Genomic DNA, 20,964 nt, shown 5'->3' with positions numbered 1-20,964 from the left:
CCATCTCCGCGGCCGCCCCGCCCCGAGCCGTGAGCGGCCTCTCAGGTGAGGGGGCGTGGCCTGCCTGCCCCGCGCCCGCCGCGGCTCCTCCTCCGCTGGGAGCTGCCCGGGCCCGGCGTCGCCGCGCGCTTCTCCTCCTCCTCCCGTTCCTGCTGCTGCTGCTGCTGCTGCTGCAAGCGCCGCTGCTGCCGCCATGGCCGAGCAAGAGAGCCGCGAGTTCGGCAAGGCGGATTTCCTGCTGCTCGACTCGGTCTCCATGCCGGACTTCATGGCCAACCTCCGGCTCAGGTGAGAAGAAGCAGGGGGCGCTGCCAGGAGGGGTTGCCAACTCCAGGCGGGACAGCGCCCGGGAGGGGCAGAGAGAGGCGATGCCCGGGAGTGCCTCCTCCGCCGCTGAGCTCTGCTGCCTGGAGCTCGGTTGGGATTCCGGGAGGGCTCCAGGTCCCACCTGGAAGTTGGCAGCCCTGGTGGGGGAGGGTGGGAGGGATGGGTGCTGGGCCGGTGCGTCCTCCACCTGGGGATGGGAGTTGGGCGTGTCACTTTCTGCCCCTTCTGTTGGGGAAGGGGGTGGCCGCAATGGTTGTTTCCCCCCCCCTCCCTTTTCACCACTCCTGCTGGATGGGGGAGGGAAGCCCGAGGGGAAGCGGCGGGGACGCCCGGGGGAGGGAAGCCCCCGGGGAGCGCCTCCGAAACCTCCTCTTCTGGAGCTGTACGACAGCCTTGCGAGGTGGGCTGGGGTGAGCAAGCGGGACTGGTCCATGGGGGGGGGGCTGGAACCTCCCATCCTCCGTGTCCCTAGCCTGTCCTCTTTTAGGGGTTGGCAGGATGCAGGATTGGCCCTTTTCAGAGGGAGGCGGTGCCCAATTCAGACTCAGGGGCGAGGGCTCTGAATGGCACAGGTATAAATCCTGCCCAATAGGGTTGCCTCTTAGGTGGGGAGTCTTGTGAGCAAAAATTCAACTCTGTGAGTTACCGGCATTAAAGTGGTGAATTAGTTTGCTCTGGAGCCATCCTTCCTGAGCTAGAACAAAAACGTGTGAGCCGGAGGCTAAAAAAACGTGAGCTAGCGCACACTGACTCAGCTTAGAGGGAACAGGGGACACGGGTTGCCAATCTCCAGGAAATCTCCCATTATTACAAGTGATCAGGGGTCATTTCGTAGAAAAAGAGCTAGGGGGACTCATTAGCATAACTCATTAGCATATGCCACACCCCCTGACATCACCGCAAGTGTGTCATAAGGCCACACACCCCGCCCCCATGAGGGGCCCGGCGGTGGACCTGCAAGGCTGGCGGGAGTGCAAGGAAGCCCCACCAAGGCCCCCCGAAATGACCCCTGCAACTGATCTCCGGGTGGCAGAGGTCAGTTCACCTGGGGAAGATGGACACTTTGCAAAGTGAGCTTTAGGACCTCATACCCTATGGAGGTAGGGCCTTGTGCCCCATGGAAGGCCCTTCCCAAACCCCACCTTCTTCAGGCTCCAACCTCCCCCCAAATCCCCACATATTTTCCAACCCGGGGTGTTTGTGTCTTTTGTACTTTTCAAACCTCTTCTGTTTTAAATACAAACTGTTTATTCAAGCCATAGGTAAGAGTAAAGGGTTTCCCTTTCTTGACAGCCGGTCGAATCCGACTCTAGGGGGCAGTGCTCATCTCCGTTTTCAAGCCAAAGAGCCAGCGCTGTCCGAAGACTTCTCCGTGGTCATGTGGCCGGTAGGACTAGACACCGAAGCGGTACCTATTTATCTAATTACAATTTCTTGCTTTCGAACTGCTAGGTGGGCAGGAGCTGGGGCCGGAGACGGGAGCTCACTCCGTCACGCGGCACACTCGGGTCTCGAACTGCTGAACTCCCGACCTTCTGGTCTGCAGTTCAGCGGCTTAACCACTGAGCCACTGCGGTCTCACTGGGGGGTTTCTCTCCACCTCCAGTTCAACTGATCAGCCAGGCCGCTTCCCCTTGCATGAATAAGTGCTCTCTGCCAAAGGAGTCAAAGGGTAATGCGGGGGGGGGGGAATGTGTCCCCCTTTCAGAATAGCAAACCCTGCAGAGCTAGGTTGTTGGCAGCTGCCCAGGGGTTAAGCTGGGAGAGGAGAAAGGGTTCGGTGGTTGATACCTCCCACTCCAGGGTTGCGAATGATTTGACATAGGCTGGTATAGGGATGTGCAAGGTTTTCTGACCACACAGGTCTCACCGGCAGGGCAAAGGGGGTCCATTCTGCCTGAAGAAGAGCTCTGTGTAACCTCAAAGTTCACTTACTCATACGAAATCTGCTGTCTAGTCTAGCAGTTTAACTGAACCAGATTTTGGGCCTTATACAGCAAGGCAGTTCTTATGGGTATACAAGCACTAAAGGTAAAGGTTCCCCTTGATCGAAAGCCAGTCGAATCCGACTCTAGGGGGCGGTGCTCATCTCCGTTTCCAAGCGAACGAGCCAGCGCTGTCCGAAGACATCTCCGTGGTCATGTGGCCGGCATGACTAGACACCGAAGCAGTACCTATTTATCTATTTGCAATGTCTTGCTTTCGAACGGCTAGGTTGGCAGGAGCTGGGGCCAGAGACGGGAGCTCACTCCGTCATGCGGCACTCGGGTCTCGAACTGCCGAACTACCGACCTTCCAGTCTGCAGTTCAGCGTCTTAACCACTGAGCCACCGCAGCCCCCATGCAAGCACTAGGCTGTTTATTAATGCAAAATTAAATTTAGGAGTTTGCAGTTATCTTGGTGTCATCACACAAGAGGGGTTGTGTATGTCAAGTGCCGACGTCATTTTCAACTTATGGTGACCTTATGAATTAATGTTCTCCAAAATGTCCTACTGCTATCAACCTTGCTCAGGTTTGGCAAACTGAGAGCCGTGGACTCCTTGATTAAGTCAACCCATCTCAGGTTGAGTCGTCCTCTTCTCTTGCCGCCTTCAACTTTTCCTAGCGTTACTGTCTTTTCTAGTGATTCTTGTCTTTTCAGAATGCGACCACGGCACAATAGCCTCAGCCAAGTCGTTTTACGTTCTAGGGAAGTTTCATTTGATCTAGAGCCCACTGATGTGTCGTTTCGGCGGCCCGCAGTATCCGTAAAACTCTCCTCCAACACCACATTTCAAAGGAGAACTTTCTTCCTGACACTTTTCTTCATTGTCCGACTAACATCCATACATAATAATGGGGGATACTATGGCGTGAATTACAAGAGGGATTAGGAAAGTGAAATAAGACATTTGATTCAACCAGCGTAGGGTAGCGTCCTTTTTCACACTGCATTTCATTAAAATTAATATACTTTCTGAAACTCAATTAGGTAGGTAGGCCGCTTTATGGCCCTTAAACATCCTGTACACATGAACTCAGCTCAGGGCTGATTCACACATGCCTGGCCATCACCTGAGAGCTTTCGTGGCCCTTTCTTACGTGCCCAGGGTAATGCCAATCACCACTTTGGGGTCAAGAACAACGCTCCCTCTATGCTGCGGAGTCTTGTGAGCAAAAATTCTACTTTGTGAGCTATTGGCATTAGAGCTGTGAGTGAGCGATTTGGCTACTGCATAAATTAGTTTGCTCTGGAGCCCTCCTTCCTGCGCTAAGACAAACGTGTGTGAGCTGGAGGCTAAAAAAACGGTGAGCTAGCTCACACTAACTCAGCTTAGAGGGAACACTGGTCAAGAAGGAATTTAGGCAACACGATATAAAAATAACTGTGCATGGAGTTTAGATCAGGTAGTCAGCCGTGTTGGTCTGAAGCAGTAGAACCAATTTAGAGTCCAGTGGCACCTTTAAGAATAAACCTTTGTTGGTCTTAAATGTGCATAGAGGAGTTATGCTAATGTTCATTGTGTATCAACTTTAATTTGAGGTTGACCCTATCTGGGTAGAAACTAAACTCCAGGGTAAATATGAATTTCTATGGAGTATTATAGTTTTTACCAGTTGCTGATGTAGCAGTTTAGTAAGTGATCTGTTTTGTTGGTTTTTTGTAAAAGTTTTGAAGCCATTAGTATATATTAGTGGTGGCGAACCTATGGCACAGGTATCAGAGGTGGCACTCAGAGCCCTCTCTGTGGGCACGCGTGCCATCGCACCAGCCAGGCCCAGACCACCATTAAAGTGTCGAATTCTCTGCCAAATAATTTTAAGGAAATGAAAGCATTTGGGATTGCTTTCCTTACTTTGTTTGGATCATCTTAAGTTAATGTATGAGTTGTTTTTTCTAAACTAAAACCTCAGTATTCAGGTTAAATTGCCGTGTTGGCACTTTGCGATAAATAAGTGGATTTTGGGTCGCAGTTTGGGCACTCGGTCTCTAAAAGGTTCGCCATCACTGGTATATATTCAGATATTTGGCATTTGTGAGCACCGACCCTTTAAGATGACTTTCTGGGTGTTATGGAGATATTTATATTTGGGATAGTAATCGATCTAAATTTACCTGCTCAAAATTTTATTATGGATCTGGTATTTGGAATGTAATTGTATTACAATAAAACATATATTTTAAAGGAATTTTCCACCTGGACAGATTGGCCCAGGGAACCTGGAGGTTTTCTGCTGTCCTCTGGGCACAGAGCAGGGGTCACTGGGGAGTAGAGGGGGGGTAGCTGTGAATTTCCTGTGTTCCACAGGGGGTTGGACTGGATGATCCTTGGGGTTCCTTCCAGCTCTATGTTTCTATGTGCCCCCCCTCCAGCAGTTTTAAGCAGCAGAGGCCAGAAACATATACATTACTTCTGTGATTTCTGTAATCTTCAGGGGTCATTTCCTGTGGGAGCGCACAGGAGCGGAGCTCCAGCAGTAAGGAGCCCAGGGGGTGTGGCACATGCAGCAAGCCCTGCCCCCTGCTCCTAGCAGCCCTCAGTCAGGCCACAAGGGGCAAGGAGCAAACAGGGAAGTTGCAGAGTCCCCCACACACACCTTCAGGTACAAGCTCTCCCTCCTCTGCGAGGGCAGATCTGCATGTCCCCCCCCCCATAGCTAGCAATCCAAAACAGTCCAGTGGCACCTTTAAGACCAAGTTTTATTCAGGTACAAGCTCTCCCTCCTCTGTGAGGGCAGATCTGCACGTCCCCCCCCTCAATAGCTAGCAATCCAAAACAGTCCAGTGGAGCCTGAGCGGTGGGTGTTGCCTTCTGACACACTTCCGGTGGTGTCAGGGGGTGTGGCATATGCAAACAAGTTATGCTAATGAGCTATGCTAATGAGCTCCTGCACCTCTTTTTCTACTAAATGACCCCTGGTAATCTTAGCCCTATTACATTGCTTACTAGATGTCTCATCCTACTGGTTGCATTGACACACACTAGGAGTGCCACTCTGGGTTCGGAAGTTCCTGACGATTTGGGGGCGGAACCTAGGAAGGGGAGGTTTGGGGAGGGGAGGGACCTCAGCGGGGCTGTGATGCCATAGAGTCCATACTCCGAGGTTTTAGCAGCAGCTAAATAAGCTTCAAAACAATTGTGGGGGCATGTTTCGAAAGGGCCCTGCATTGTTTCAAAGAAGCAATCCTGTGGCTCAAGTCTGCAGAGGAAACTGGCCACTGGGATGTGGAAGAAGAAGAAGAGGAGGAGGAGGAGAAGGAGATTGGATTTATATCCCACCCTTCACTCAGAGTCTCAGAACGGCTTACAAACTCCCTTCCCTTCCCCTCCCCACAACAGACACCCTGTGAGAGAGGTGTGGCTGAGAGAGCTCTGAGATAACTGCCCTTGAGAGAACAGCTCTGACAGAACTATGGCTTGCCCAAGTTCATCCAGCAGGTGCAAGTGAAGGAGTGGGGAATCAAACCCGATTCGCCCAGATTAGAGTCCACGCACTTCACCACTGCACCAAACAAAGAGCCATCAAGTCTCAGTTGACGTACGGCAACCCCAGCAAGTGGCTTTCAAGGCGAGTGAGAAGCAGAGGTGGTTTGCCATTCCCTGCCTCTGCAAAGTCTTCCATGGTGGTCCCCCATCCAAGTACCACCCCTGCTTAGCGTCTGAGATTATTTTTTAACCGGGAGATTTTGTAACCCGGTTCAGGATCCTGTTTCTAAAGCCGGGGCAAGTCAACTGGGATCTCTGCCTGGATCCAGAAGCGAATGAGTTCCGTCTTTTAATGGCTGGGACATTGGGTTGCCAACCTTCAGGTGGTGGCTGGAGAGTTCCTTGGATTATGACTGATCTCCAGGCAACAGAGATCAGTTGGAAGGTGGTCTGTAAGGCATTATCCCCCACTGAAATCCCCTCCCTCTAGATCAGGGGTGTCGAACGCATTTGTTATGAGGGCTGGATCTGACATAAATGAGACCTTGTTGGGCCGGGCCATGTGTGTCATAAAATGTAATGCCAGGTAGCGGAGATATAAACTTTGTAAAGGCCACAAACACAAAGGGTGGGGTTTTTAACTTAAAATAAAAACATGCTTACAACATTAGCTCTGTAAGCTGCAAACCTACTTTTGATGTATTGACCTTCACCACAGAAATCTCAGGCTCCGAGTTCTGAATCTAGGACCTAGGCTAAAACATGAAATAGCTGAGTAATTAAGAGAGTCTGGCGAAGCAAGCTATGATGCAGCAGCAGAAGTGGAAGCAGGAGATGGCCAGTTCCACTGCGGGCCTGATGGAAGCCCTCCGGGGTCCTGATCCGGCCACCGAGTCACATGTTTGACACCCCTGCTCTAGATGGTCGACCTCTAGACATAAAAGATTGCAGAGTCCTCTGTTTTCTTTTGAGGTGGCAATTGGGAGATGCAGACGTCTCCTGATTTATACCAGCTTAACTAGTACTGGTACCATTGATAAAGTCTGGGTACTTAGATGCCACAGACTTTACCAATGGTGCCAGTACAAGTAAGCTGGTTTACCTGGCTCAGGCTGGGCCCATAACCTGTTGAGGTTAACTGGTGTAGTTAGTCCAGTTCCCATTAGTTTAGAAGAGCGCTTAAATAAATGTTGTAGCTTAATTTAAGCACTCTGCTAACTAGTGGGAACTGGACTAACTACACCATTTAACCACCCTTCTCAGGCTCCACCCACCAAATCTCAGGGTATTTCCCACCCTGGACCTGGCAAACCGAGTGGGACATTTATGTTATGTCTGATGGTCTGAGGAAAAGAGAAGTTCATGTGGAACATGTGGGAAAGGATCGCTGTAAACACCTTGGGTTGCCAGCTTCCAGGTGGGGCCTGGAGATCTCCTGAAATTACAACTGATCTCCGGACTACAAAGATGCCCGGGAGAAAATGGTTGTTTCAGAGTGGGGACTGTATGGCATTATAGCGTCATAGAACCATAGAGCTGGAAGGTACCTCCAGGCTCATCTAGTGCAACCCCCTGCACAAGGCAGGAAATTCACAACTACCTCCCCCTCCACAACCCCAGTGACCACAATTCCACACCCAGAAGATGACCAAAAAACCCCCTAAACTGGCCTGAAGAAGAATTGCTTCCTGACCCCAATGTGGTGATCGGCATTTCCTTGGGTGTGTAAGAAAGGGCCACGAGAACTAAGCACTGGTGCAACCCTTGCCTGTCCTCCCTTCTCATGATCTGCGTAAGTTCACAGACTCAGCATCGCCGTCAGATAGCCATTGAGCCTCTGTTTGAAAACCTCCAAAGAAGGAGAGCCCACCACCTCTTGAGGAAGCCTGTTCCACTGAGCAACCGCTCTAACTGTCAGGAAGTTCTTCCTAATATTTAGCCGAAAACTCTTCTGATTTTATCTCAACCCCTTGGTTCCGGTACGACCTTCTGGGGCAACAGAAGACAACTCCGTACCGTAACCCACTGAAGTTCCTCCCGTCCCCAAAACCCTCCCCTCCCCTCAGGTTCCACCCCCAAACCTCCAGGAATTTCCCAACCTGGAGTTGCCAACCCTAGAAGCCTCACAAATCCAAAAGGGGGTGGCCGTCTCCACCCCACCCCATTTTCCTCCCTTAAGTGATTCCTTTTTTATATCATGCTGAACTGGGAAAGTATAGAGGATATTAGCGAAGGAGAATTCAGGCTTGCAGCTGGCAGCCCTCGAAAAGAACGGAGAGATCAATGCCTTACCTCTCACAGTTCCGCAGGGCCTGCAAGACGGAGCTCTTCCGCCAGGCATACAATTAGGGGCTGCCACCACCGTAGTGCACGGCCCGCAATGTTATCATCAAGCAGCTGCCATAAGAGTTGATGAGCAGAATAACATCTAAGCACTTCTGTGCTGGAAGTTGGAAATCCATTTGAAAGCATTCCATCTGACTGAATTTTTAACTGCTGCTAGGACTTTGTAATGTATTATTTTAACTGTGATGTTTTAATTATGTATTATGTATGTTTTTATTTTGTGTTATGTATGTTTTTATTTTGTATTTATGTTATTGGAAGCCGCCCTGAGCCTGCTTTGCGGGGAGGGTGGGGTATAAATTTGACGATAAATAAAATAAAATAAAAAATAAAATTACCGAGAGGCATCCTTAGAAAGGTTTATATCTCCGTGGAGATCACTGTATATAATAATAATAATAATAATAATAATAATAATAATAATAATAATAATAATAGTAATAATATCTGTATCTAATGGCAAATCAATCCCATTTTTATCACATCCTTCTTCCAAGGTACTTGGGACAGCATACGTTTATACCCTTCCCTCCTCATTGCATCCTCCCAACAACCCTGCAAGGAAGGCTAGCCCAAAAACCAAGTCACCTGGGAAGCTTCCTGGTAGTGTGTGTGTTGCGGGGTAGGGGTTGTTTTGATGCAATGATTCAGAGCAAGAGGCGTCAGTTATCAGACACGGTTAAATAAACAAAATATTGCGAGAGTGCTGATGTTTTAAGCATGTTTTTTTTAATTTTAAAAAACCCTTTGTGTTTGTGTCCTTTATAAAGTTTATATCTCCGCTACCTGGCATTACATTTTATGACACACATGGCCCGGCCCAACAAGGTCTCATTTATGTCAGATCCGACCCTCATAACAAATGATGTCGACACCCCTGCTTTTTCTCTTGACTTTTGGGATTCTCCTGCTTGATATAGGACGTGTATCTGTTCAGTGATACATTTTCTTACATTATAACGCCTTCACTGGAGGTGGCCTGACGGAGTCCTGCAAGGAAACGGATGGGAACGTGGGCGCTCCGCTACCACACCTCTTGACAACTGTGTTTTGTGGACATCTGTCAACTGTCACTCATTCTTAGTTTTGTAGACATTTATCAACTGTTAGGGATTTGTTGAACTGCATTGGACTATTTACATTGGTGTCTTTGGTATGGATCTGAATGATTATTTAGAGTACTACACTGTTAATATAAGAATGTTTTGAATCAAATGTACCATCTGTTAATCACTTCTTCACCCAAAGAGTAATTAACACATGGAATTCATGGCCACAGGAGGTGGCGGCGGCTACAAGCACGGACGACTTCAAGAGGGAATTGGATAAACATCTGGAGCAGAGGTCCATAGGTGGCTATTAGCCACAAGGTATAGATAGGAACTCTCCGTCTGGGGCAAGTGATGCTCTAGATCCTTGGTGCTTGTGGGGGGGGGGACAACAGTGGGAGGGCTTCTAGTGTTCTGGCCCCACTGCTGGACCTCCTGATCGCACCGGGTATTTTTGGCCACTGTGTGACACAGAGTGTTGGACTGTGTGACACAGAGTGTTGGATCCAACATTGGCTTCTCTTATGTTCTTATAAATTGCATCAACATATGGAGCAGAGGTCCATCAGTTACTATTAGCCACAAGGCATAGATAGGAACTCTCGGCCTGGGGCAAGGGATGCTCTGTATTCTTGGTGCTTGGGGGGGTGGGGGCAACAGTGGGAGGGCTTCTATTGTCCTGGCCCCACTGCTGGACTTCCTGATGGCACCTGGTATTTTTGGCCACTGTGTGACAGAGTGTCGGACTGGACAGGCCACTGTCCTGATCCAACATTAGCTTCTCTTATTAAAAGACGCCTGCTCCTTGGGAGGAAAGCGATGGCGAACCTAAACAGCATGATAAAAAGTAGAGACATCTCCCTGCCAACAAAAGTCCACATGGTCAAAGCAATGGTATTCCCAGTAGTCATGTATGGCTGCGAGAGTTGGACTATAAGGAAGGCCGAGCGCCGAAGAATAGATTCTTTTGAACTATGGTGCTGGAGAAGACTCTTGAGAGTCCCTTGGACTGCAAGAAGATCAAATCAGTCAATCCTAAACAAATCAACCCTGACTGTTCCCTGGAAGGCCAGATAATGAAACTGAAGCTCAAAGACTTTGGCCACCAAATGAGAAGGGAGCACTCACTGGAGAAGACCCTGATGCTGGGAAAGATTGAAGGTCAAAGAAGACGGGGACAAAGCAAAGGATGAGATGGTTAGAGGGTGTTATCGATGCAACGAACATGAAATTGAGCAAACTTCAGAGGACGGCGGAAGACCGGAAGGCCTGGCGTGATCTGGTCCATGGGGTCGCGAAGAGTCGGACTCGACTGTGCGACTGAACAACAACATTTTTGGGTACAATGTTACAGTTTTTTACTGTGTTTTTATACGCACAGCCCTCTTTGCTGTGCTTCCATTTATTCATTCACCACCTGGCGTTTGGGAACTCTAGTCATGGGACTGGCTTCAGGGTGTGCATGCTTAAGGCTGGAGTGTAATTTTGCCATGCCTGCCTCCCTTTCTTCCCCTGGAACTCCGAAAAAGCAACGTCAGTTCGTTTTATCAACGTGTGTAGCAACAAACCGGGGGCCTTCGATATCATGCTATTCCCCTGCCAGTCTCCGCTACGCACTGCAGCTGAGATCAAGAATGTAACACAAATTGGAGTTCATCTCCCATATGCCCAGTGATGCTTGCACGGCGTTTCAAAAGTCCCGATTAGAGTTCGGAAGCAAATGTAACCGGGTACCACTCCAGAAGGAGCTGCGGTGGCTCAAGTGGTTAAGACGCTGAACTGCAGGCTGTGGAAGGTGGGTAGTTCAGCAGTTCGAGACCCGAGTGTGCCGCGTGACGGAGTGAGCTCCCGTCTCTAGTTCCGGCTCCTGCCAACCGAGCAGTTCGAAAGCAAGAAATTGCAAGTCGATAAATAGGTACCACTTCGGTGGGAAGGTAACAGCGTTCTGTGCGCCTCGGTGTTTAGTCATGCCAGCCACATGACCATGGAGACGTCTTCGAACAGCGCTGGCTCTTCAGCTTTGAAACGGAGATGAGCACTGCAACCCTAGAGTCGGACTCGACTGGCTTTCGAGCAAGGGAACCTTTACCTTTACCACTCCGGATAGCTTGCAACCGAACCGTTTTAACAGGCCAGTGGTTCTCCAAAGGACGTGTCCAGGTGATATCTCTATCTCAGTTTAGAAGAAGAGGAGGAGGAGGAGATTGGATTTATACCCCGCCCTTCACGCAGAGTCTCAGAGTGACTTACAAACTCCTTTCCCTTCCCCCTCCCCACAACAGACACCCTGGGAGGTAGGTGGGGCTGAGAGAGCTCTTTTGGAGAACTGCCCTTTCAAGGACAGCACTGACAGAACTGTGGCTTGCCCAAGGTCATCCAGCAGCTGCAAGTGGAGTTGTGGGGAATCCAACCCGGTTCTCCCAGATTAGAGACCGCACACTTAACCACTACACCAAAGTGGCTCTCTTTAGGCTAAAAGGAACGATTTAACTGGTTGCGGGGATCACAGCCACAAAGAAGAAGAGGAGAGTTCAGCAATTGCACCTGCATGCCGCGAGTCTCGGGTTCGGTTCCTGGGTTCTGCAGTTAAAAGGATGACAGGTAGCAACACTGGAAGAGACACCCATCCCTGAGACCTTGTAAATGAGTTTTCAAAATGATCCACCGTGAGCAGGGATGCCAGCTCTGGGCAGGGAAATTCCTGGAGATTTTGTGGGCAGAGCCTGGGGAGGGGAGGCACCCCAGCAAGGTACAGTGCCATAGAGTCCACCTTCCAGAGCAGCCATTTTCTCCAGGAGGACTCTATAGCCTGGAGATCAGTTGTCATTCCAGGAGATCTCCAGCCCGCCCCCCTCCTCCCCTCCTCTTCCCCCACCCCCAGAACCTAGAATTCTTACAGCTGAACCCAACTAGCTGCCTAAGGAGGTGGTGAGCTCCCCCTCCCTGGCAGTCTTCAAGCAGCAGATGGACAAACCCTTGTCAGGGATGCTCTAGACCAGGGGTGTCGAACTCATTTGTTACGAGGGCCGGATCTGGCATAAATTGAGACCTTGTTGGGCCGGGCCGTGTGTGTCATAAAATGCAATGCCAGGTAGCGGAGCGATAAACTTTATAAAGGACACGGACACCAAGACTTTTCTTTAACTTAAAATAAAAACATGCTCAAAAGATTAGCTCTGTAAGGTGCAAACCTCCTTTTGATTTATTGACCTTCACCGCGGAAATCTCATGCTCAGAGTTCTGGGTCTGGGACCCAGGTTAAAACGTGGAATGGCTGAGTGATTAAGAGAGCCTGGCGAAGCAAGCTATGATGCTGCAGCAGCAGCAGAACTGGAAGCAGGAGATGGCCAGTTCCACTGCGGGCCTGATGGAAGCCCTCCGGGAGCCTGATGCGGCCCCCGGGCCTCATGTTTGACACCCCTGCTTTAGGCTGATCCTGCACTGAGCAGGGGGTCAGACTAGATGGCCTGTATGGCCCCTTCCAACTCTGCATGATTTTAGGACTCTACAAATTTTTGCCACAAAGCGGTTCTATTAGAATCAATGCTTATTGAAATTGCAGGTTGCCGCGGGGTCAGCTGGCAGCAAAAAAAAAAAAAATGTACAGATAGATATATACGCAACCTCCCAGTTGAAATTGAGTGTCGTCCCTTTTATTTTCCAATGCATTCAATAGCGTGCAGCAGACTGGACTGGAGCCTGATACGAAGATTGTGGTTTCCTATTTGGAACACAAGCTTTGAAAAGCAAAGAAGAAACCACTGGGAAATAAAAGAGACGACACTCCTTCAATGCAACATGATGCAGTTTGGTGTCGTGGTTAAGTGTGCGGACTCTAATCTGGGAGAACCGGGTTTGATTCCCCACTCCTCCCCTTGCACCTGGCTGGATGACCTTGGGCAAGCCATAGCTCTGATCAGAGCTGTCCTTGAAAAAGAGCCATTTCTGTCAAGAGCTCTCTCAGCCCCGCCTACCTCACAGGGTGTCTGTTGTGGGGAGGGGAAGGGAAAGGAGTTTGTCAGCCACTCTGAGACTCCTTTGGGTAGTGAAGGGCAGGGTACAAATCCAATCTCCTCTTCTTCTTTTACCTCACAGGGTGTCTGTTGTGGGGAGGGGAAGGGAAAGGAGTTTGTCAGCCACTCTGAGACTCCTTTGGGTAGTGAAGGGCAGGGTACAAATCCAATCTCCTCTTCTTCTTTTACCTCACAGGGTGTCTGTTGTGGGGAGGGGAAGGGAAAGGAGTTTGTCAGCCACTCTGAGACTCCTTTGGGTAGTGAAGGGCAGGGCATAAATCCAATCTCCTCTTCTTCTTCTTCTTCATAAGAGAATTTACTTCCGAGGAAGTTTAGGATCGAAACGAGCACTCATGCCGGAAGCTTCATTGATGTGATTCTCTTTATGTATTATGCTTCACCTAAATATATTGGAATTTTTATGTATGAACGAATAGGTGGTTTTTCCTATGGATCTATAAACTAAGCACTTTAATGTTGATTTACACTTTATAAATATTTGCATCCAATTTCAATAGAGTGTGAATTGCGTCGTACAAAACGTCTCCCTGGTTGTTTCTATAACTTTGAACAAAAAAAAAAAAAAATGTGCCACCAAAATCTGGCGGTTTGTTCCGTTTCCAAACAGGATGAAGGTTCTGCTCCTCTGGATTACCAAATGCACCTGTAGAGAAAAGAGGTTGCAAACGGGAATGGGTTTTCAAAGTGAGAGCATGCCCAGGGATGGCCAGGGATTCCAGGCTGGGAAATCCCCAGACATTTGAGGGCGGAGTTTGGGGAGGGCGGGGTTTGGGGAGGGGAGGGACCTCAGCAGGGTATCACCCCGTAGAGTCCACCCTCCAAGGCAGCCATCTCCTCCAGGGGAACTGACGTCAGGTGTCTGGAGATCAGTTGTCATTCCGGGAGATGTCCAGGCCCCACCGGGAGGTTGGTAAGCTCGACAACAGCCCTGTCATAGATTAGGCATGGTCACACATTATGGTAGGACACAAGTTGGGTCTGGGTTCCCACCTTGTGTCATCCGTGATGCAATCGCACAAGCTGTGGATTCTCCTCGATTCCCGCACATGCCATGCCCCTTCAGGACCAGGACCAATGCTCCCTCTAAGCTGCGGAGTCTTGTGAGCAAAAATTCTATTTTGTGAGCTACTGGCATTAAATTTGTGAGCGAGCCATTTGGCTGCTGCATGAATTAGTTTGCTCTGGGGCCATCCTTCCTGAGCGAAGGCAAAAATGTGTGAGCTGGAGGCTAAAAAACTGTAAGCTAACTCACACTAACTCAGCTTAGAGGGAACACTGACCAGGCCCATGGCCAATGCTCCCTCTAAGCTGTGGAGTCTCGTGAGCAAAAATTCTACCTTGTGAGCGACTGGCATGAAAGTGGTGAGCGAGCGATTTGGCTACTGCATCAATTAGAATCATAGAATGTTAGAGTTGGAAGGCACCTTGCAGGTCATCTAGTCCAACCCCCTGCACTCTGCAGGAGCAGAGCCGAAAGATGGCCCCACAACATACCCGAAAGAGGGTCGTCCAGCTCAGAGCAAAATTAGATTGGCTCACACTAACTCATCTTAGAGGGAACCATAACCATGACACACCTGGAGAAGGGGCGTCCACTCCCCCCCCCCCATATGCCATATTCCCAACCTTAAGCAGTCCTCGGTATTTTATGTATTTATTTATGTCTATAGTAAATTTATTGATTGCCCAGTTCTTGCTAATGCCAGGCTCTGGGTGATGTACAACAGTCGTAAGAACATGTCTAAAAGCAATTAAAAAACATTAACAGCACATTTCAAAAAGAGGTCAGACGGCGAATACTAATTAGTCCAGTTTCAAACTGCCGGCCACTTCGCAAGCAGGGGGTGGGAGGAGGGCTGGGCAGATAACCAGCAGGAGTGGGAAAGGGTGCCAGCCCGGTGGAAACAATCGCTGTCCTCAGCCAGAGGCCTTACGGAATTGTGTAAGATCCCGCAGGGCCCTGATGGTATTTGGCAGAAAGTTCCACCAGGTTGGGGCCAGGACCAAAAAGGCCCTGGCCCTGGTCCAAGACAGCCAGATAACTTCAGGGTATTCCATTGGTCCAGTTGAGGTAACCCACATGCAGGGGTCATTTCCTGCAGGAGCGCACAGGAGCGGAGCTCCGGAAGTAAAGAGCCCAGGGGGGCGGGCACATGCAACAAGCCCCGCCCCCTGCTCCCAGCAGCCCTCAGTCAGAGCAAGAAGCAGCCAGGTAAGCTGCAGAGCCCCCCCCCCCCGCCCAAAACAGTCCAGTGACACCTTTAAGACCACGTTTTATTCAGGTACCAGCTCTCCCTCCTCTGCGAGGACAGATCTGCACGTTCCCCCCCCCAATAGCTAGCAATCCAAAACAGTCCAGAGGAGCCTGAGCGGTGGGTGTTGCCTTCTGACATGCTTCCGGTGATGTCAGGGGGTGTGGCATATGCAAATACGTTATGCTAATGAGCTCCTGCACCTCTTTTTCTACGAAATGACCCCTGCCCACATGTATCCCAGGAAATAGGGTTGCCGAGTCTGAATTGGGAAATACCTGGTGATTTTGGGGGGATGGAGCCTGAGGAAGGCGGGGCTTTGGGAGGGGAGGGACCTCAGAGGGTACAGTACCATTTTCTACAGGTGAACCGACCTCTGTCACCTGGTGATCAGTCGAAGTCCCCAGAGATCTTCGGGGCATTACCGGGACCTTGGCAACCCAACCAGGGAAACCATTATGTCCGACTCAGGCCTGGATATAGATCGAGATGGGTTGCCGTGTTAGTAGAAAAGAGCAAGGGTCCAGTAGCACCCTCAAGACTAACAAAACTGGTGGCAGGGGGTGAGCTTTTGTGAGTCGCTGCTCACTTCTTCAGTGGCTCAGTTGACAAGCTCGAGCGTGTCCAGGAGAAGGCAACCAGGATGGTGAGAGGGTTGGAGTCCAAGTCTTACGAGGAAAGGCTGAAAGACCAGGGTCTGTTTAGCCTGGGAAAGAGAAGGCTTAGAGGGGACATGCTTGCGGTCTTCAAGTATCTGAAGGGCTGTCATGTAGAAGATGGGGCAGATCTCTTCTCTCTTGCTCCGGATTGCAAGACTAGATCTAACGGGTGGAAATGACAAGGGAGTCGTTACCGGCTAAATATCAGGAGAAACTTCCTAACCGTAAGAGTGGTTGAGCAGTGGAACAGTCTGCCTCGGGAGGTGGTGGATGCTCCTTCGCTGGACGTTTTCAAGCGGAGGCTGGACGACCCTCTTTCGGGTATGTTGTAGGGCTGTCTTTTGCCTATGCTGCTGCAGAGTGCAGGGGGTTGGACTAGATGACCGGCAAGGTCCCTTCCAACTCTAACGTTCCATGACTCACGAAAGCTCCGACCCTGCCACCAATTTTGTTAGCCTTTAAGGTGCGACTGAACCCTTGCTCTTTTCTATCGCTTCAGGCCTGCGGATTTGACGTGGTGCATAATCCCTGAACGAGCCCTACATGGCACTGTATTACAATTCAGGTTCTCAATCTTTGTATTCCAACTCCGTTCCCTAACAAGATCTGCAACAGAACACGGTTTAGCGGCTGGCAGAGGAGGGAGAATCAATCCAGTGCTTGTTTTGTGCCAATATATTCATTTCTTTGTATATGTATGTATGTGTACATAATATAATTTTTATTTTTTTTAAACCGAACAACAAGAAAACAATATTGTTCTTTCCTGGAAGCAAGTATTCTCTCTTTGGCAGGGATGTTCGGGTCTGTGTGACGATTGCCGCAGCTTACATTTCCTGATGGACGGATGACAGAGACGCCGGACGGCTTTCTGTAAGATTGCTCTTTGGTTTTTTCCAAAGGTGGCGTATAAAACGCACTTATTATTCTTTTATCTCCCGCCGCTCACGTGCCGCCATTTGCTTTCATTCACAGAAACGAAGGCCATGTGGGAAACTCGGGGATGTAATAGATGCTCAGCAAATCGACAAGGGATGGGAAGCGAGGGGGGGAGAAAGGGGGGGGAAACGGGAGATACAATAGGCAGGTGACTCACCTCTGCTGAGAGCCACTGTACAGGTCAGCTCCATGTTATTAAATGTCTGCTCTGAATTCCTAGTACTGCGGGTGAAAAAAAACCTTCTCAGAATGGTTGATGTCCCCCCCTGCCTGCCTTCTATATTTTTACTTAGAACAGCTCGATTCGAGTCCAGTAGAGAGTAACAAGATTTTCGGGGGTATTCACTTCGCCAGATAAAGGAGGCCGTGACTCTCAAACTTTCATACCCCCCAAAACAGCCCCGTAGCTAAGGACGTTTTAGGGAGGTGCCTGGGGGAGGCCACCTGCTAGTCCAATCAAAGGCTCCGGGGCAAAAGGAGTTTGTAAGCCGCTCTGAGCCTCCGAGTGAAGGGCGGGGTATAAATCCAATATCTCCTCCTCCTCCTCCTCCTCCTTCTTTCTACTGGACTCCAATCGAGCTCTTCTACTGCAGACCAACATGGCTCCGCTCTGAAACGTAGAAGATACATGGCTCAGGCCTCTGTTTTTCTCCCAGTTAGAAGGCAGGAAATGTTTGAACATTACTGAGTTAGATTTGCCTTGCCTTCTGGAAGCACTAGAACGGGGTGTCAAACATACGGCCCATGGGCCAGAACTGGCCCAGCCCACGAGCAACTGGTCATTATCTTTATTGCCAGATGACAGAGGCTATGCATTATGTCCCTGCATACTGTCCCAGTGCTAATGTGTAACGGGCCGTGGAAGTGGGACGAGCGGCGTCAGGGAGATAACAGCAAAGAGATATTGTAAGAGTGTTAATGTTTTAAGCACGCTTGTATTTTGGGTTTAAAAAAAATAATATCGTTGATTGGGTTTCCCTGAGTCCTTTATAAAGTCCTTTCCTGAGGCCTTTATGAAGTTTATATTATACCTGGCATTACATTTTACAGCACACTGACGAAGTGACATTTCTGTCAGATCCGGCCCTCGTAACAAATGAGTTTGACACCACTGCACTAAAAGGAATTTCCAGACAGATAGTTAAAAGCTCTCTCTTTGTGTGTGGAAAGCCCATCAAGTTGCAGCTGATTTATGGTGACCCTGTAGGGTTTTCGAGGCGAGAGGGGTTGAGAGGGGTTCGAAACATTACTGAGTTAGATTTGCCTTGCCTTATGGAAGCACTAGAACAGAGGTGTCAAACATACGGCCCCTGGGCCGACCGACAGGCAATTCTATGCGGGGAGCACAAAGGAACAACGTCTTCTCCGAAGGGTCAAAGTTTGAGTCCAGTGGCGCCTTTAGGACCGACGAAGTTTTATCCAAGGTATATTTCCTGCATTTTGAGTGCGAACACACTTCTTGTATCTGAAGACGTGTGCATGCGTATGAAAGCTTTTACCCAGAATAAAACTTTGTTGCTCTTAATGGTGGACTCTTTAACACTCAGCCCGACATAGAGTTCTGGAGAATCCGAATGCTTGCACATTGCTTTGTGTTCCTTTGGGTGGTCATAGGAAGAGGTATGCTACGGTTTTGCTCGATTCAAGTCCAGATTTTTAGGACAGGAGCTTTTTAGAGTCAACGCTCCCTTTGTCAGACATACCTCGAAAATCTTGTTGGACCAGTTTGGTGTAGTCGTTAGGAGTGCGGACTCTAATCTGGGAGAATGAGGTTTGATTCCCTGCTTCTCACAAGACGGGAACTTGTGGGCACTCAATGAAATTAATGAGCAGTAGGCTTAGAACAGATAAAAGGAAGTACTTCTTTATCCAAATAGTAATTAACAGGTGGAATTCACTGCTTCAGGAAGTGGTGGTGACTATAAGCATCGACAACTTCAAGAGGGGATTGGAGGAACATCTGGAGCAGAGTGAGTTGCTATTAGCCACAAGGTATAGACAGAACACTCTGGGTGCATTCAGACGGGGCATTTTAGCTGGCATAAACTGCTCCGGTTGGAACCGGAGCAGTTTGATCCAGAAGAAATGCAATCACACCTCCTGACTGCGCAGCACATCGCAAAATGCCCATCCACACTTCAGGCATTCAGCAGAGTGCGTCAGCGGATTTTTGGGTTTTTTTTACACAGTTTGCACATGCGCATAGTCAGGCTTCCTTATAATGAAGATCTTTGTGCTGGCGTAGAACAACCCAACCCGGAAAGCATGCCTTGAAGCGAAGACGTCCCTTTAAATTTTTACTCTGAAACTAGCCTCCAGGAGGTCCCGGGCTCGTCTAAAGTTTTACACTAGGCACCTTTTTTATTATTTATTAGTGACGGGGCGAAGCTTCACCCAAGTGCACATCGCATACTAAAAAAAAACGGCGGCCAAAAAGCGGAAGCCTTGGGCTTCCGAACGGAAGTGGCTCTACACCGGCGGAGAGCGATCAGACAGGGATACTGCGGTTGGAACCGGTGCACTCAGGATACCACCACTTGGGGACCTAGTAGCAGAATACAACGGTTTAAAGGCTGTTTGCAACGGTTAGGGACAGAAGGCAGATGTTCGCCGTGTGATCGCCCGTAAGTACACCGATTCCAACTGGCATCTATACCGGCATAAACGCCCCGTCTGAACGCACCCATAGAGTCGAAAGGGACCTCTGGGGTCATCCAGTCCAACCCCCTACACAATGCAGGAAATTCACAAATACTTCCCCCCCTCCCTCGTGCCAAACACATTTCAGGTGGGTATAGCCATGTCAGTCTGAAGAAGCAGAACCAAGTTTTGAGTCCAGGGGCACCTTTAAGACCAACAACGTTTTTATTCTGGGTAAAAGCTTTCATACGCGTGTACACGTCTTCAGATACAAGAAGTGTGCTCGCACTCAAAATGCAGGAAATATACCTTGGATAAAACTTTGTTGGTCTTAAAGGCGCCACTGGACTCAAGCTTTGACCCTTCGGAGAAGACACGGTTCCTTTGTGCTCCCCGCATAGAATTGCCTGTCGGTAGGGTTGCCAACCTCAAGATGGGACCCGAAGATCTCCCGCTATTACAACCGACCTCCAGTCTACCGAGATCAGTTCCTTTGGAGGGCGGACTCTGTGACGTCGTACCCTGCGGAAGTCCTTCCCCTGCCCAAACCCCACTGTCCCCCAAGCTCCACCACGCCAAATTCTCCAGGAAAAAGTGCAGAAAAGGGCAACTAGAATGATAAAAGGGTTGGAACACTTTCCCTATGAGGAAAGGTTAAAGTGCTTACGGCTCTTTAGTTTGGAGAAACGACGGCTGAGGGGTGACATGATCGAGGTTTATAAGATTATGCATGGGAAAGAGCAGGTAGAGAAAGAGGTACTTTTCTCCCTTTCTCACAATACAAGAACTCGTGGGCACTCCATGAAATTGCTGAGCGGTCGGGTTAGAACGGATAAAAGGAAGTACTTCTTCACCCAAAGAGTGATTAACACTTGGAATTCACTGCCACAGGAAGTGGTGGCAGCTACAAGCATGGACGGCTTCAAAAGGGAATTAGATAAGCATATGGAGCAGAGGTCCATCAGTGGCTATTAGCCTTCGGGTTAGAACGGATAAGAGGAAGTCCTTCTTCACCCAAAGAGTGATTAACACTTGGAATTCACTGCCACAGGAAGTGGTGGCGGCTCGAAGCGTGGACGGCTTCAAAAGGGAATTAGATAGGCATATGGAGCAGAGGTCCATCAGTGACTATTAGCCACAAGGTATAGATAGGGGCTCTGGGGCAAGTGATGCTCTGTATTCTTGGTGCTTGGGGGGGTAGGGGCAACAGTGGGAGGGCTTCTAGTGTCCTGGCCCCACTGCTGGACCTCCTGATGGCACTGGTATTTCTGGCCACTGTGTGATACAGAGTGTTGGACTGGATGGGC

The sequence above is a fragment of the Gekko japonicus genome, unplaced genomic scaffold, assembly GCF_001447785.1.
Source record: "Gekko japonicus isolate JY-2015 unplaced genomic scaffold, Gekko_japonicus_V1.1 scaffold2657, whole genome shotgun sequence".
NCBI classification, from domain to species: Eukaryota; Metazoa; Chordata; class Lepidosauria; order Squamata; family Gekkonidae; genus Gekko; species Gekko japonicus.
Note: the sequence above shows the minus strand (reverse complement) of the source record.